The 17,095-nt window shown below is 39.7% G+C and overlaps 1 long non-coding RNA gene across 1 annotated transcript; it reads left to right on the top strand.

The window, feature by feature from the left end:
- The first annotated feature begins 9,932 nt into the window (after nt 1-9,932).
- On the top strand, nt 9,933-12,845 carry LOC131905043 (uncharacterized). The gene is made up of 2 exons (XR_009377836.1): nt 9,933-10,868; nt 11,077-12,845. It is a non-coding gene; the product is annotated as an uncharacterized LOC131905043 (long non-coding RNA).
- The last annotated feature ends 4,250 nt before the right edge of the window (nt 12,846-17,095 follow it).

The following is a 17,095-nucleotide window of genomic DNA, read 5'->3' as shown; positions in this document are numbered from 1 at the left end:
AGACCCAGTGGCAAGGTGAAGAGGAGATGAGAAGTCTGCTGCTAGCACTGTCCTCCCTGCTCCCTCTTTAAAACAAGAGCCCACTGCTACACATCAAAGGGAGGTGGTTAAAATTAGGGCTTCATCACTCAGATGATTTTGGTCTGCAAGGTTTTTCCTTTCCTTCCAACAACCCCCCCCCCTTTTTTTTTTTTTTTAAGGAGAATAAAGAGATTTAATAGGACAAAGGCAGGTAGTGGACTGCGGAGGGAGATCGCCACAGGCTATTAGCCTAAAATTTCTGCCTGACAGATGGAACTGCTTAGAGACTATCATGCAATGTTTGGGGCGTTTTTCCCTCCGCCCCCCCCCCCAACTCAGACTTTAAGTTTGATTCAGTATCTGTGTTTCACAGCCACTCTCCTCAAGAACGTGAGCTGTGCATTTTAGAAAGTGTTTGGTTCGGTTTTGCTGGGTTGCACATCTCCCTTGGAAGCAAAGCAAAGAATCTAAAACTAAATCTGGGAAGAACCGCACAGGCTTTCCAAGGAGAAAAAAATCCCAGGGGCAAAATATTTCTCCTTCTATACCTTATTTGGTTTTTTTTTTTTGATTTTTAATTAATTCATTAGTTAATTTGGTTATGAAAGAACCTAAATCCAAGATGCCAGCACCGGAGTCTCTTGCTTTCTGGTTCAGTTGGCATTGTGTTTAGTTGTGTTTCCATGTGAGTAAATTACTACATTCCTGATGTGGTACTCATTCTAGCCAACACTAGGCTATATATCTATATTTCTGATGCTGTTCACAGGAATTCTGGAATCTTCATTCTTCAAAAATAAAGTATGCACTCATTATCAATTCATTTTTACACGATTCAGGCTAAATTGAATACGAGAGTCTCCTTAGTCAGGAAAAATTAACTCTGATTTCCTTACTATGACCTAGCCATCTTTTTTTGTAGGGATTTCAAGTTAAGCTTTTTTTTTTTTCATGAAACACACACACACAAGAACATGGACATAGCAATAAGAAATACTAGAAAAGTGATTTTTTTTTTTAGGTGGGAAAACCTCTAGGCAGCTGCCAAGTACAAGCCACTTATTCAGGACGAATGGGGAAAGGGAAGTATGCAGAATCTCTTGCATTGGGTCACTTGCATTTGGTGGCTGTCATTTCTGTGAGCTGAGCTGTGCTGGGGCTGCAGACAGCACCTGTGCAGCAGCAACACTGCAACCTCAGCCTGAGTTTTGTTTTGAAGATGAGCTACCCTGGGGTCCCCAACTCCCACCAGTGACAATCTACACAGGTCTATGCCCAGAGACCTTCCGTGTGGGCACCTCAGGGTCCGGGAGAATTGATCACTGTTTCTCAAAATGACCAATTCTGATCATTGAAGAGTTGTATTTTTACAGTCCAACTACCTGATGGATTTTTTCCAGTCATATTTTCAACCTAATTATGTTTTGGGAGCTTTAGTTCAGGTCTTTAAGTCGCAAAGAAGCTAAATTGGATGGCTTTTTTTTCTTTATGGCCTATTCCTTAATAGTAGTAGGAGTTATTTTTTTATTTTTTATTTTTTTTTTAACTATTTGGCCTTATGGTAGTACAGTAGATATCTCTTTTTGACCAAAATAACTTCAGGAAAGTAACTTTTAGTCTTTAGAACCAGAGGTGTTTTCTCATTTCAGCCATGGCTCACAGGCTGCATTTAGGAATGAACAGCACATATACTAAACGGGGCATTTGTTCTTTTCTCGTCCCCCATTGTAATCTTCTAATAACATTGGGCTAGGAGAATTATTCTCACTCTTTGGAAGGTTCTTTGTGCTTGCACGTCCTTGGTCTCAGATCTCTTCGAATAATCTGTGACAGCATAATGTTAGATTGGTGTCGGGATCTGCTGAGGGACACATGTTCCTTCCAGAAATGCACCCCAACTTTCCTGGCCAGAACCCCCACAGCCTTGTGCAGTCACCATCTGGAGAAATACAAGGAAAAAGTTTGTAAATTCTATGTAAAATGTAAAATAGTAGCTTGACCCCCGCCCCACAAAGGAATAGGAAAAGGAAGCAGCATTCTGTCGTTGAATCTACCCCCTGTTCTACCCATTCACTTCCCTTAGACTCTCTTTCCCACTTCATCTTCTCTGGCTTCCTCTCCTGCATAAAGGTGCATGGACATGTATACTCATGAGGCTGCAGCGTTTCCATGTCTTAGTGTGTCTGTCAGAAACCTCTGAAGTTGGAGGTGTTTGTCCTCCGAGGCACAGCATTTCCAGGATTCAGAATATCGTATGCTTGCCCATTTATTTATGAATGAATGGGGGTACTGCCTAAACTGGCATCCAGATTTCATTTTGTGAATGATGAAATACCTGAGAGGACTTTGCAGCAGATAACACAGTAGTCGTCTTGAACGAAGAAATGTTAGATTTTTTTTTTTTTTTTGCAGAACAGTTTTAAATCCAGAACAATTAGATACATTTAACTTGATCATTGTCAACTAAAAGCCTGATGGAAGCTGCCCTTTCTCATGCAGCAGGCTTTTCACAGTGTGGCCCATCGTTAATAGCCTTAAAACAAGATTAAATAAAACATGTTAAATATTGCAATTATTGTGGGAAATAAAATTATTTGGTGAGCATAATGGGGAACAATTCAAGCATTTAACATGATCCAGGAAATGCTACTCCAAACAATTGCGTTGCTTTATGCATTTTCCCCTCTTTGATTGCTGACAGATGCCTTTTTGGAAACAAACATCTAAATGGTTTGCCTTCAGTCAGAAAAAAAATATAACAGAAAGCAGCTACATGGTTTGAATTTAACTCTTGTCATTTGAACGTGTCTCCATGCACGTGAGTGGAGCTAAGGCAAAGGCAGCATTCCCATCGGGAAAGAAGTCCATAGAGTCTGGGCTTTTTGTTTTTTTCCTTAACTTCCTTGAGTGTGTATGATAACAAGTGGGGTCCCCTAGCTGTACAATCAGGAGACAGAATAAGGTCCAGGTGATAAGGGGAAGCACTAGGAGGAAAATGGACCGTCACAAGGAGCTTAGGCCAAGTGCCAATGACTTTATAACTTTGCTCTGGTCATCACAGACCAAGTTCCCCAAATGAAACATCTACTTTATATAATGAAAAAACAAAAACAAACAAACAAACAGTGATCCCAGAGCACAAGATTTGTAGCTGGGTCTTTCCTCCAGTGCACTGGGGTATAAGCCTCTAAGACTGCAGTCAACAGGTGTACAATACCGATGAACAGTTCAGAATCTGGTTCTGTGCTGCTGAAGGGCAATGTGTAATGGAATATTAATGTTTTTTCAGAGGCTTGGGTAGTAGAATGGTTGAGAGTACTGTTTCTGAAGTCTCATACCCTGTTCTGGGAGTTACTGGCTGTGTGGCCTCTCCTATTTTAACTAACTTTTCTGATTTTCTGTGTCCTATATTAATCAGGAAATCAAAGAAAATAACGTTTATTTTGTAGGCATGTGTACATATGTGTATGTATATGTGCAGTTGTAAGCAAAAATATGCATCAAGTGCATATTTCCTAATATGTCACAAGTGCTGTGTTGTTACTACTGCTTTGTTTATGCTGTGCCCCTCTTGAGAAGCGCCCTGTTTTTCTGTCTTCTGGTCCTGTGCTGTGAGGCTGGGTTATCTCTCTTCTGTTCTCCCCCAGTAACCTGTGCCTTGTTCCATCACAGCTCTGAGACTAGACCCCACTCCCCAAATCATGTCTTCCGGCCTGCCTTCCCATCTACACCTGAGATTCCCAAGGCGAGGCGGTGTCTTTTTTGTTACAAGGTAGGGTCGTGAGAAGGGCAGGAAGTTCCCCACTGCTCAAGTCAGGATGACAAGAAGACACAGACGGTCTGCCCACCTAGAGAGCGGTTGCAGCCTAACAGTCCGGCAGACTCCTTTTTCCTTTCTGTTCATGCTGTTTCCCCTTTTAGTACACAGTCTGGGTCAGAGTCCCGCTCCACAGGGAGCTGCAGCTCACACGGATCTGCAGCTCTTTGACTGCCTTTGCCTTCCTTATCTCTGTCACTCTTCTGTGTCTACTCCAGATAGACTGGCTGTATTACTACCTGTCTTTGATGAACATATGTCTTTTATCCATTCATCCATCCATTAAATAGCATTTCTGTAGTGCCAGCAATTAAATGCATTTCCCTCTCCTTTTAAGCTTTGTTTCCAGAACCCTTGGAAATGTGAAACTCTACAAGAGCACGTGATTTGAACACAGCATGTAATAACAGCTAACGTTTATCCAGCATTTCCTCTCAGCCAGGCGATGTTCCAAGAGCCTTAAGTATTTTTTTCCAGGTAGGTTCCTGTGAGGTAGACTTATTATTAACCATACTTCACAATCAGAAGCAGATGCTGGGAGGCAAAGTGTTCTATTTAGGGTTACTAAGTTAGAAATAGAGTGAGGACGGAGCCCAGGGGTGGAGTCCAACCCTTCTATCCCTGGCATTACCTCTGAAGTCACTGATAGGATGCAGCACCTGCAGTATGCCAGGCATCTCTTAAGATGCTTTTAGGTGATGCACGTGAAGCATGCACAACAGTCCTAGGAGGTTGCTATTATTTTCAGTTTTCAGGTCTGAGTCCAAAAGGTAAGAGACTTACCAAAAGATTCATGTTAAGGAAGATCAAAGACCATCCTGGTGTCTTGGTGTACACCTGTGGTCCCAGGAGATGTAGGCAAGAGAATTGCACATAAAAGGCCCATCTGAACTACAGACAAGATTTTGTTTTAAAAATCAAAAAGGGAACAATTTAGCCTACATCTGCTTGACTAGAAACTATCCCACCCAATGCTTTTCCTATGCTAAGAAAGTAGATACATGGTATTTCTTTTGCAGAATTAGGTGTTGGGCTTAACAAATACTATGAATCACGCACTCCCAGAATCCCTGGGATTAGAAAGGTACCCCATTGCTGAGGCTGCAGAGACCAGTTTAGGGCAAACGGGCATGGAAGATTAAAAAGGAAAGAAAAGAGAAGCCTGTACTGAGAAGAGATTGCCTACTATTAATACCTAGGTCTTTCCTCTAACTGTAGTCAGGTGGAAAAATCCCTAAATGCAGCTAAAAGTACACTGCAGTTCTTCAAGTGAGTATGCTCTCAGTCATCATCAGCTTTGACACAGCGGAAGAACCGATGTAGGAAGGTAGGAAGTTCAGCTCCTCCAGAAAAAAGCCCACCTCACCTTTTTCGGATGTTTCTTTCTTCCTTTCTTCCTTCTTTTCCTTCCTTCCTCCCTTCCTTCTTTCCCTCCTTCTTCCCTCCCTCTCCCCTTTCTTTCTTTTTTTTTTTTTCAATAAAAGTGGCAAAGCTCTCTGTACAGGTGCACATTATTTCTAGGTATAAGTGTCCTGACTTAAATACACTGGTGTCTTAAGCCACCTTGCTGTGTGGCAGAAGCAAATTCATAAACAAAAAAAGGCAGTATTGAAAATACACAGGGTCCAGACGGGCCCATTCCGTTTGAATGATATACTGTGGGACTGGTCATATTTTTTGCCTCTGTGTGTGTGTGTGTGTGAGTGTGTGCATGCAAACATGTAGATTTTGTCCCTGAGAAAAACACTGATGCTTTTTCCAGTAGGAACTCACCCACCAGGTCCTGCAAAGAATTAATTTCCTCCTTAGTGGCAGCTCTTGCGCGCCTCGTTTCTATTTAGAAGTTCCTTGACTTTTAATCTCTCTCTGCATTCTCTATTAGCCAGCTGCCATCCAAGACTGGGCTAAACCCTCTGCCCCTTGTTAAAAAGGCGGGGGGGGGGGAGAAAGAAAAAGAGAACGCACGCAACACAAGCTTCTAATAAGTATATTCACAACTTCTACACAAGGCGCTTAAGAAAACTAAAAGGTTAATATATTCTAACTAGATGTTAGGTATAGAATGTCAGATCTGTCAAATTTCATTATAACTTGCTGCTCATTGGAAAAGATTTGATTTCTTTTGCCACGTCCTACTATGTTCAAGTCACAGACTGCCAGCAGCAGCCCACTGAAGACCACAGGCTGGCAGTGAGCGGGCTCGAGTGGGAAAGCAGCCGCAAGGACCATCTGTTTCCGATTTCTAGCTGAGCCAAGATGTGCAGTGAAGTGCATTCCATTCACCAGGCCAGCTTCTCCCCTGCTCAAGTTATTAGTGTTACAAGTGAGATGATCTTTTCCAAACAGCGGGGGAGCCATAATCCTTATGGAGCAGGATTTTAACACACACACACATACACTCACAAAACATACACACACACACACCACCAGTTAGACATCTTTTGTTAAAGTTATGAGAGAGGCTGCTTATAAATTTAATTACAGCCTTCATGAGGTTTATAAAGCATGTTTTATTAAAGCAATAATAACCTCAGAGGCAGCGGTACATACATCGGCCTCACCAAGTCTCATTGAATGATCCAGTATCTTTAGGATAGTTTTTTTTTATGGATATGTTAAGATATATGTTAAACCATCCTTTCAAAGCATACTCAGTTTAGGGATAATGAGTAGGACCCTAGCTTACTGGGACAGGTGGAGTAATCTTGCAAACAGCACAGGATTGAACTCACTGTGTAGGGCAGATAAGCTATTTTTCTTGTATTTAGTCTCCATTGAAGGCTAAGCATTTTAAGAAAAGTTAGGAGGGGATGTAAGAAGGCTGATTATATGATAATGCGATGGAAATGCTACTCTGAAAATTTGAGACCTTAAGTAATTAATGTCATAAATGTGTGTTTGGTAACAGGTGATTGACACCATGCCAGGTATTCAGGATTCCAAGGGGAAAGACACGCGGCTTGCCCTCCAGGTACTCACTAGCTCTCACGGAGGAGGAAGCAGGCACAGGAGTAGGCATGTACTTTGCAGTTCAGTAAAACCAAGGAAAGTAGTCTTGGCTCTTGTACATACATGACATGTGACTCTGTGCTGTCACATGTCCTCTGTAACTTCATTTATAAAATGGAGATGGTGTTGGCCAATTTACAGGGAGTGCTGTGAAGATGAAATGAACTATTACCTATGTAAGAGAACAAGAATACTGGGTGCACATTTAGCAGGCATTCCGCCTGGTTGGTTTCTGTTTCTTTTATTTATTCTTAGAATTCTAGAGCCTGTAATGTATCTCTTTTGTGAATGAGAGGCTGCCATGTGACTTCTTTTGGTGTGGATGGTCCTGTGGTATGCTCTCGATTCGATACCTCCCCAGGGACATAGTAGCCAGCATCTTTCAGTTGAACTGCCCTCCTCTGGGAGGGAGAAGCTGTTTAGCCTGGAGGCTTTTCTCTGGGGCAGGCTCTGTTGGGTCATATGCAGTCATTAATAACTAGGATCAGTGATTTTTATAAAAATGAGTTTTGTTGTTGTTGAAACCAGAGATCACATAAAAATCCACTTAAAGTAAGGAGGTGTGGATAAACAAGAAAAAGCCTCTTACTTTGCATTTTGGGAAAAAATGAGGTCCAGCATTGATGACTGCTTGGAGTCATGGACCAAGTTGATGGCAGGGATGGAGCTCCACCCCAGGAAGGCAACAGAGAGAGTTAGACTTTGGAAGAACCTGTGTAAGTTCGTTGTGGTAGCTGTTAGGATCAACACCTGCAGAGAGGTGAAGGAAGCAGTGGGAGGGTATGGGAGGGCGGTTGGGCAAGCTGGGGTTAGAAATCACTTGGTCATAATAAAGGCCCAGCAAATCCTGGAGAGAACTTGGAAGCTGGGATGACCTTACAGAGTTACTCCAAATTGAAGCAAAGGGGCCAGGATATTGTACTTAGTGAGAGTGTGCCTCTAGGTCCTAGAAGAAGGAAGAGCCTTCAGGCTAGACAACAAAGACTCAAGATGGAGGGAGGGGCTGAGAGGGAGCTGTCATCTTGGGGAGTGTCTGGATGTTTTGACCACAGGACCTCCCAGAACTGGAGATGTCTCCTGACTTACTCATTCCTGCAACAGGAGATCCCACTGGGCTCATTTCCCAAGTGTCAGGAGCAGGCCTCCTCCTCTGCTTTTAACATAATCAATCCAGTGAGTTCAGGAAGGTCACCTCTCTTACAAACCACAGGGGGCAGGGAAAGACACACAGGGCAAGGAGAGAGTGTTGGGCATTTCCTGGCTTTCTAGTTGGCCAAGACAGGTGTCTTTCACAGTAAGTATAAAAATATCTGGAGCTAAGTGTTTCTGGCTGGCTAGTGAGCCTCTGAGCTCTGCCTAATTTCTGTCACCCTAGATAATACTGGGGTTACAGGCACCAGCCACCATTCTGGGTTTTGATATTTGCTCTGGGGATCTGAACTCTGATCTTCATGCTTGTGTGAAGATCACTTTACTCACCGAGTCATTTCCCCAGCCCCTGAAGTATCATTTTTGACGTAGGACTAAACTATTAAGAACTAAACTGTTACAGACCTATATACAATGGTCTTAATTTAGTAATTACATATAAGTGAGTATATATAATGTATGCATTTTCAAATGATGGTGAAAGAATATACTAGAATACTTACTAGTTGTCAGCCTCCAGACCTAGGGGGAATAATGGTGAATACTTTTATCTCTATTTTTAGAATTTTAAAGATTGTATTGCATATAAATGAAGTATGAAAGTGATTTGCCAAGATGTGTGAAAATGCTTAAGACTCTTTGACTTCATATTTTCTCCTCAGGTATATCATTAAAAAGGTGGTTCCACTACTGTATATACATGCTCATTCAAATATTATTCAAAGTGGTGAAAAATTAGAAATAAATATTCCACGCAGTACAACCACATCAAAGCACATTGTGAAGCCATGAACGAAAATGTTGTTTACAAATGGAAAATGCTTATGCTGTAACTGTGTGAAAAAAGCAGGATGCAAAATCGAACACACAGAATGAACACAGTTCAGCAAAAACCCAACAATCTATTCATTTAAAGACAGAAAACATTCACATGTTAATGGTTGTGTACATAACTGTTGAGATTATATGTTTTTTCTTTTCTGCTCTTTGCAATTTCAGAAGTTCTTTTAATGAAAGGCTGTTGTTTCTATAACAGAAACAAATAGACATTCAAAACTACTGAAGCTGGAACTGTGTACTGACTGGTGGTTAGTCTTAAGCATTCTTCCAAACCCATCATCACCTGTACCTTTGTCTCCATGGCCTTGATTCTTCGCTGGGCATTCTGGGTACTTCAACATGAGGACTATTCCTTCCCAGACCCAGACTTCTTTGTCAGTGATGTCATTCCTGATTAGATCAAGGTTCCTGGGGATCTGGAGCTTTACCTGTACTGTCTGGCATCTGGGTATCTCCTGAAAAACTCAACGCAACACTAGTGGTTCACTTTTATGATTTCCATTTTGGTTTTACAGGAATCTGATAAATGAAGAATGATCTCACTGTTTCAGAGCCACTGGATTAGATGACTGAGACCCAGCTTCTTATTTTAGGAGTCATGGCCCTGTGTGAAATTGTACAATTTGTGTGTGTGTGTGTGTGTGTGTGTGTGTGTGTGTGTGTGTGTGCATGTGTGTAGGGGTTCACAATAGCTGACAACAGTGAACGGTTTCTTGGATCTTTGGTTGTGAGCCTTTAACTGCTGAGCCGTCTCTCTAGCCTCAGAGAAAGGTTTCTGAATATGCAAAAAACAAAAATGAATTCTAAGTTTGATGTGTAATGATTCTGAGGTGTTTTTGACAGTGCTCACCTGTGTTACATCATGTGACTTCACTGCAGCCTTGGTTTGGAGAGCACAGGCACACTTTGCCCTGCTGCTTGCTGTCATGCTGTGCTGAGCCTATGAATGCTGTTTGCAACACATGGCTCTGATTGGAGACTAGTGTGTATTATAAATTTCAGTGTTTGTACTGTCCATACAAAATTTTCTGCTCTTCTACAGTGTTTTAACAGGGCGGTAGGGTGGGGGAGGGGAGATGTATCTATTCCTCAGCATTCAAGATCAAAATAGTGTATATTTGTATTGCATTGCTTTAGATTATTATTTGATTTTAAAAATTGCTGTTTGAGTTGCTGAGTTGATTTTATTTAAAAAAAATATAATTCAGTGGGTTCATGAGCTACCTTTGCTTGGTAAACAGATGGACCTAGAAAAGATTATACTGAATGAGGTAACCCAGAAAGACAAATGCTGTATGTTCTTTCTTATGCGCAGTTTCTAGCTCCAAATCTTCAGATGTGAGTATACAACGTGGAGTAGCCACAGAAGCCAGGAAAGTATAAAGAGGCCATAGCAGGGCAAGGGACTCGAGACAGGAATAGCAGGGATATGAAGCAGGAAAAAGAAAACTGGGGAGGGGATTGTCTGGTGAGCAAGGAAAGTCCATAAAGCAGGAGGAGGAGGAAGAAGAAATAACACCAAGGTTATTTAATAAAGTACCAAGGATCTTATTTTATATTTACCTAAAATCGTATAAGATACACACATATATTTATGGGTATGTGTGTATGTATATACCTTAAAGGAAGTTACACCATTGGGTCTGACAGTGCTCCCCACAAGAAACAGACTAACAAACCTCCCAGGAATAGGCATGGGACATCTCCTTTTGAGTGACTGGTCAGGGTAATTCAAGAGACTCCCCAAACAGTATAGTCTACTCTTGTTGCCCTTGGCTGCCTCTCAGAGTCTGAAGCTAAAACCCCTACTGCTGTACCCATACACTGCACACCTAGGACACAATACTCAAATGACTTGAGCTGGATCTGACCTGAAAGCCTCTTTCCTGTGGTCTAGCTTCCAGGGTACCAGAAAACACTGTGCAAACTGCCAAGAGAGGGAAGCAATTAGTAGTCCTACCCAGCTGTGATACCTACCACCCATGGCGTGACCAGAATGGCAAGATATCCACAAAGGCAGCCAACGTGTGAGGTAAGTGGCACCCGCATGTTGGTGGTAACCAATGACTGTTTAATTGTACTTCAGCCAATTCAACGGGAGGAAAACTGTACATGGTACTGGAAACCTATCCAACTTTCCCTGGCTAGTGAGGTTGGAGCTCTTAGAGGACACCCTACCACCATTCTGTTAGACCAGTTAACTCCTGACTATGTTCTAAATCTTATCCTTATCCCCACAGATAAGTGTAACTGTCACCTTTTATCAACAAGCTTCTCTTTACGGGAGGTGAAGATCATCACATAAATCCACAGCTGGACATGAAGCAGACATCAACAGGTCCTGTGGAACCCAGCCCCAACAGATACAACTGCATCACAACTCTTCCATCTATGGTTCTGCAAACATCACAGAAAAGGGGATGGGAAGATTGTAAGAACTAAAACCCCAGGAAGTCTGCTGTGAAACACTTCCTCCTAGCAATGTCTGCATAAGCAAGATCTGAACAATGGCAGTATCAATAGACATGTTGACATGGAAGGGAAAATCTCAGAGTCACATCCCTGGATAAGGAACTACAGGCAACTGATGACTGCTGAGAATGAGAGAGTTATGTTCTATCAGGAATAAGCTCCAACATTAGTTATTTAATACAAACAGCATCTCTGAAACCACATATATATAAAGCAAGCAACAGAATGGACCCGGCAGATTGTATTTATATACTTGTGCATATATACATGTAACAGTAATAATGGAACAAGAAGAGGCTATCAATTTAAGATTTTTGGGAACTTTGGGAGTAGCTAGAGGGAGAAAAGGGAAGAGGAAAAGTGTTATAATTATTTTTAGTTAAAATATATAAAAATTACAAAGAGAAAACATTCAATGAATTTTGTTTTGTGATTAGGGCAGTTTCTCATAATTTCTGAAACGGATCTAAACATACTCCTGCATTTTGTACTATGTATTTATGCAGAATGGTGTTCTCAGAATTGATGATTATAAAAATAAACATTGATCACCTGAATAAATATTCAAGATGTTCTGTATCCTTCAGTATAAAATCACTCAAGATTCAGTTCTTTATGTGAACATTAGCAAGCATGTCCATCTTATTAGTAAGAAAATTTGATTTAATTTTTAATAAATGGTCAAATTGTATGTATACCAAATAATTGCTTTAAAATATTTTTAAAATTTGTTACCAGTTAATATATACCTATTTTATATACCTATATATCAATGGTCATGTAAAAATTTCTCAGGTATAAAAGGGTTGTGAGTGGAAAGTTTAGGAAGCCTTGTTCTCGACTGTCTATATCTGAATAATATTTTTTTGTAATATAGCTGCTATTTATTTCTCATTTAACAAGTTTTAAGTTTGATTTTAATCATAATAAAGATATATAACATTAAATTAACATTAAAGTTTTAAGTGCAGAGTATTGTTAACTATACATACTGTATCATGTTAGATAACTTAAGTCTTAGACCTTTTTTTTATCATTAGTCTCAAGACATTTTCAATTTATCTTGATTTATTCTTTGGCCCATTGACTATACAAGAGTAAGTTATTTATTTACATGTGTTTGAGAATTTTTGATTTTTACTTTCATTTTGTTAGGAATGGAAATGATGTTTGATATGACTTAAACCTTATTTAATTTAAGACCTTTTGTGATCTAACAGTCTATACTGTAGAATGTCTCATTACACTTGGGAATGGTGAGTTCTGTGTCCACTAGACAGAATATTCTTCATATGTGAGTTTAGTCCATCTGGCCTATTTTTTCTTTTCAAGCCTATGGTTTATTTACTGATTTCTGTTTGAGTGTCCTCTCTATTATTGATAGTGGAATATTGTAATCTCCTGCTGTTTTATGTTGCTGTGTATTTCTTCAGTGCTGTCAATGTTTGCTTCATATATTTGAGTGCCCTGAATACAAATTCTGGTGAATTGGCTGCTTTTATCATTACATATACCCTTCTTTGTCTTTCATGCCTTTTTTTTTTTTAAAAAAAAAAAAAAAACAACAACTTAAATTATCTTTTCCTGGAATGTGAATAGCAGACTCTCTTCTCTTTTCATTATTGTTTGTAAGAAACATCATTTTCTATATCTTATTTTTATCCTGTGCATGCCTTTAAATCTAAAGTGTATCTCTTGTAGACAGCAAATAGTTGGATTTTTGTTGTTGTTGTTGTTTTTAAATCCATTCAGATCAGCAGTTCTCAACCTGTGGGTTGTGATCCCTTTGCAAACCTCTATCTCTGAAAATATATACATTATGATTCACAATGTAGCAAAATTACAGTTATGAAGTAGCAAAAATAATTTTATGGTTGGGGTCACCACATCATTAGGTATTAAAGGGTTGCAGCATCAGGAAGGATGAGAACCACTGCTTCAAATGCTCTTATGTCTTATGACCAGGGGATTTAATCAATGTATTCAAAACAATTTATTATAGAGAAGAACGTAAGACTACCTTTTAGTAATTGTTTTCTGTCTATCTTATAGTTTTTGCAGTCTTTTCTTCTCTGTGTTTTTCTGACTTATTAGCAGTGGATAGTTGCAATCTTACTTACCTCTGTGCATAATCTACAGGTATTGTTTCTGTGTTTACCATAGTTTGCATAGCATGACTTATATTTATAACACTGACTTCAAGCTGACTGCAGCTTATCTTTAATAGTACATACAATTTTTACATTTTATTTTATTTCTGAATTCTTTTGGGGATGCTTGTGATTGAGCCCAGACTTTGTGTATAATCAGTGAATGTTCTGACACTGGGCCACACCTTCAGCCCTCTACCCTTACATGGTGTCATTACTATCACAAATTATATTTTTATAGCTGTATTTATTTTTCATTTATGTCTAGTACCATAAATGAAATTAATTTACATACTGTAAATTATGATATTTTAGTAGTCTGCATTTGACTATGCATTTACCTTCACCATTGGGCTTTCTACCTTTATATGCTTGTGTAAGACTCTTATACTTTCATTTCAATTAAAAATTCTCTTTAGCATTTCTTATTTTAATAAATGCAGTGATGATGAATTCCTTTGGTTCCTGTTTATCTGGGAAGGCCTTTCTGCTTTATTTTTGGAGCGACTTTGGTCATGTATTACTTGACATTATTTTCTTTAGCACTTGAATATGTCATTGTGTACCCTTCTGCCTGGCAAGATTGCCGTGAGAAATTAATAGTCTTACCACGTCTTCCTTGTATGTGATAAGTCACTTTGATCTCAGGGTTGCCCAAATCCCCTATCTTTGATTTTGACAACTTGACTGTAATTTCTCTTAGCATGTGCTTCTTTGTACTAACCTCAACTAGGGTCTTTTGGACATCTGGATGTCCGTTTCCTTCCACAGGTTTTGGAATGGTTGACTACTATTAATTTGGACAATCTTTTATTATCTGCTTCCTTTCTGTTCTCTTTTTCTCACTTTATTTATATATTGCTTTAGCACTAAAAATCTAACCAAGAGCCCAAGAAGTACTCTAAAAAGCACTCATCCTTTTCTTTCCTACTCTTTCTACTCTATGGTGTCCCCTAATTTCTGCAGGTTTTTTTTCTCCTTTTCTGTTCATTTTTATTATACTTCTGACTGGATAATGTCAATGATCCATCTTTGTGTCTGTTGATTCCCTTTCATGAATGAAGTTACTAATGGACTCCCTCTCTTATGAATTTTCAATTCTACTGTGTTCTTTAGCTTTAAAATTACTGTTTGGTTATCTAAAAAAATTTCAAGAGAATTGATATTGCCATTCTGTTTGTGCTTTCTTGTGAATTGATTGAATATCTATAATATGGTTATTTTGAATTCTTAATCTGGTGATTCATTTAACTCCATTACTTGCAGTGAGGTTTTGGAGATTTATTTTGTTCCTGTGATTGGGCCATGTCTTCTCATTATTTCCTGTGCCTTGTACCTTTGTATTTGGAGTTGTATATTTGAAAAACACCTGTCTTTGTATCTTTATACTCCTGTGTACAAGGAAGGACCTCTACAGTCATCGTGGTGTAGATTCTGGAACCCTCTCAAGTTTTCCCAAGGACACATTTTCCGTGCTTGTTGTGTACAACCCTGTCAGAATTTTGCTGGTTTATTCTTCAGCTTGTAGTCTCTTTCTCCCTCTAGTGTCTATCTATAGTAGTACAAGTTTCACAGTGCTAAACTATGTGCCCTTCCCTGTGGCCTCAGGCCAACCAGGTACTATTTCTCTATCAGGAACCTGTGTTGGGTAAACCAGTCTCTCTGAAGCTCTCTGAAGAGCTGGGATTTTTCTGACACATGTTCCATTCATCCCTTCCACTCCCAAAGCCACAAGCTGGGCTCTCACTCCCTAGAGTGGCGGGCTGTGCCAGTTTCTGTTTGTGGCATTACAAGTTCTCTGGCACCAACACAAGCTGTTGAGCTCACTTTTGTTCTCTGTAGCCCCTAGGCATGAACACTGTGAAGTATGTGAGACAGAAATTAGTTCCTCGAGAGAAAAGACTTGGAATGTAAATTCTACTTTTCTCTTTACCTCTCAAGGAAGAAGCTGCAAATTGGGCTTTTGCGCTCTGAGATGTGGGGCGTTGGCTCTGGAGAAAGTGACATGTTTGAAATGGAATTGCTTCTTTTACTCTTCTCTCTCTATGAACCCCTCTTTTATCCCCCTTCCTTCCTTCCTTCCTTCCTTCCTTCCTTCCTTCTTTCCTTCCTTCCTTCTTCCTCTGTTTCTTTTGAGATTGACTAATGTTGCTCAGGCTGGCCTTGAACTTATGATCTTCCTACATCAGCTTCTTATGTAGCTGAGATTAAGGATGTATATCACTGGGCCTGGCTTACCATTTTCAATGTGACTATTCTTGGATTTTAACTTAAGGTGTTGAAATTTCCCAGTTGATTTCTGGGGTTCTCATAAAGGCATTTCTCACTCATATGTGTTGTATTTTAGTCAACCTTTCTATGAGGGTGATGAGATTTGGTGCTTTGGATTCTGCCATCTTGCTGATGTCACTCCTCTATATCTCTTAAATAATGAGAAATGAAAACATACTCTACACTCATGTTCAAAATGCAAAATTTCCTACCCCATATGCTACCTTCTTGATGTGTTTTTTACACAGTTGTCATAACAGAGTACATTACTCAACATTGCTCATCCAGGGGCTCTGGGTTTCTATGAGCAGATGCAGTATTACATTTTACTCAAGGCCTTGCATTGGAGAGCCATGTATTTCATAAACACAAAACCATTTTTGAAAGACACATGAGTGCCTCTGTCAATCAGATTCTAGTGTTGAGAGCTGGCATATGCAACTGTCCCAGTCACCTTTAATCGTCAACTTGACACAGCCTAGAGAAAGAAGTAGCATGTCTGTGGGGGATTGTTTTGATTGTTAACTGATGTAGGAGGGCCTAGCCCATTGTGGAATGCACCAGTTCCTAGGTCAGTGGTTCTCAACCTTCCTAATGCTGTGACTCTTTAATACAGTTTCTCATGTTGTGGTGACCCATAAATTATTTTTGTTGCTACTTCATAACTGTAATTTTGCTATGTTTATGAATTGTAATATAAATATCTGTGTTTTCTGATTGTCTTAGGTGACCCTTGTAAAAGGGCCATTTGATCCCAAAAGGGTCACAACCTACAGATTGAGAACCACTGCCCTAGGCAGATAGGTGGTCCTGGGCTGCATAGAAGCTAGCTAAACACAGGCCTGCCAAAAAGTCAGTAAGGTAATATCTCTCCATGATTTTTGCCTTCAAGTTCATACTTTAATTCCTGCCCTGTCTTTGCTTATTGATGATCTATGACTTGGAAGTATTAAAAGAAAAGAAAAGAAAAAAGAAAAGGAAGGAAAAATGCATTCCTCTCCTATGTTGCTTTTCATCCTAGAGTTTTGACACAGCAATGGGATGTAACTATACAAGCAACTAAACATCTCTTCTCATGAACAACTCCTGACAGATCTCAAAGGAAACCTTTTTTATTTTTACTTCTCTTACTGAATGTATTTATCACATGAATTAAAGATTTATGGTTGGCATAATTGCAACATCAAAGATAGTCTCCACCTCAGAATGTGAGGAACATTAGGACAGTAGAAGCCCCTAGGTAAAAGCAAAAGCAGATTAGTTACTTACCAAGTCTGTCTGTTTCAGAAGGCTTGACTACAGTAGATTCCTGATCAGTATAGAATTACCTTCTAGTGTGGAGAATCCTTTCATTGCTTTTGCTTTC

The sequence above is a fragment of the Peromyscus eremicus genome, chromosome 2, assembly GCF_949786415.1.
Source record: "Peromyscus eremicus chromosome 2, PerEre_H2_v1, whole genome shotgun sequence".
Lineage (NCBI taxonomy): Eukaryota > Metazoa > Chordata > Mammalia > Rodentia > Cricetidae > Peromyscus > Peromyscus eremicus.
Note: the sequence above shows the minus strand (reverse complement) of the source record. Positions and strands in the feature narration are given on the sequence as shown.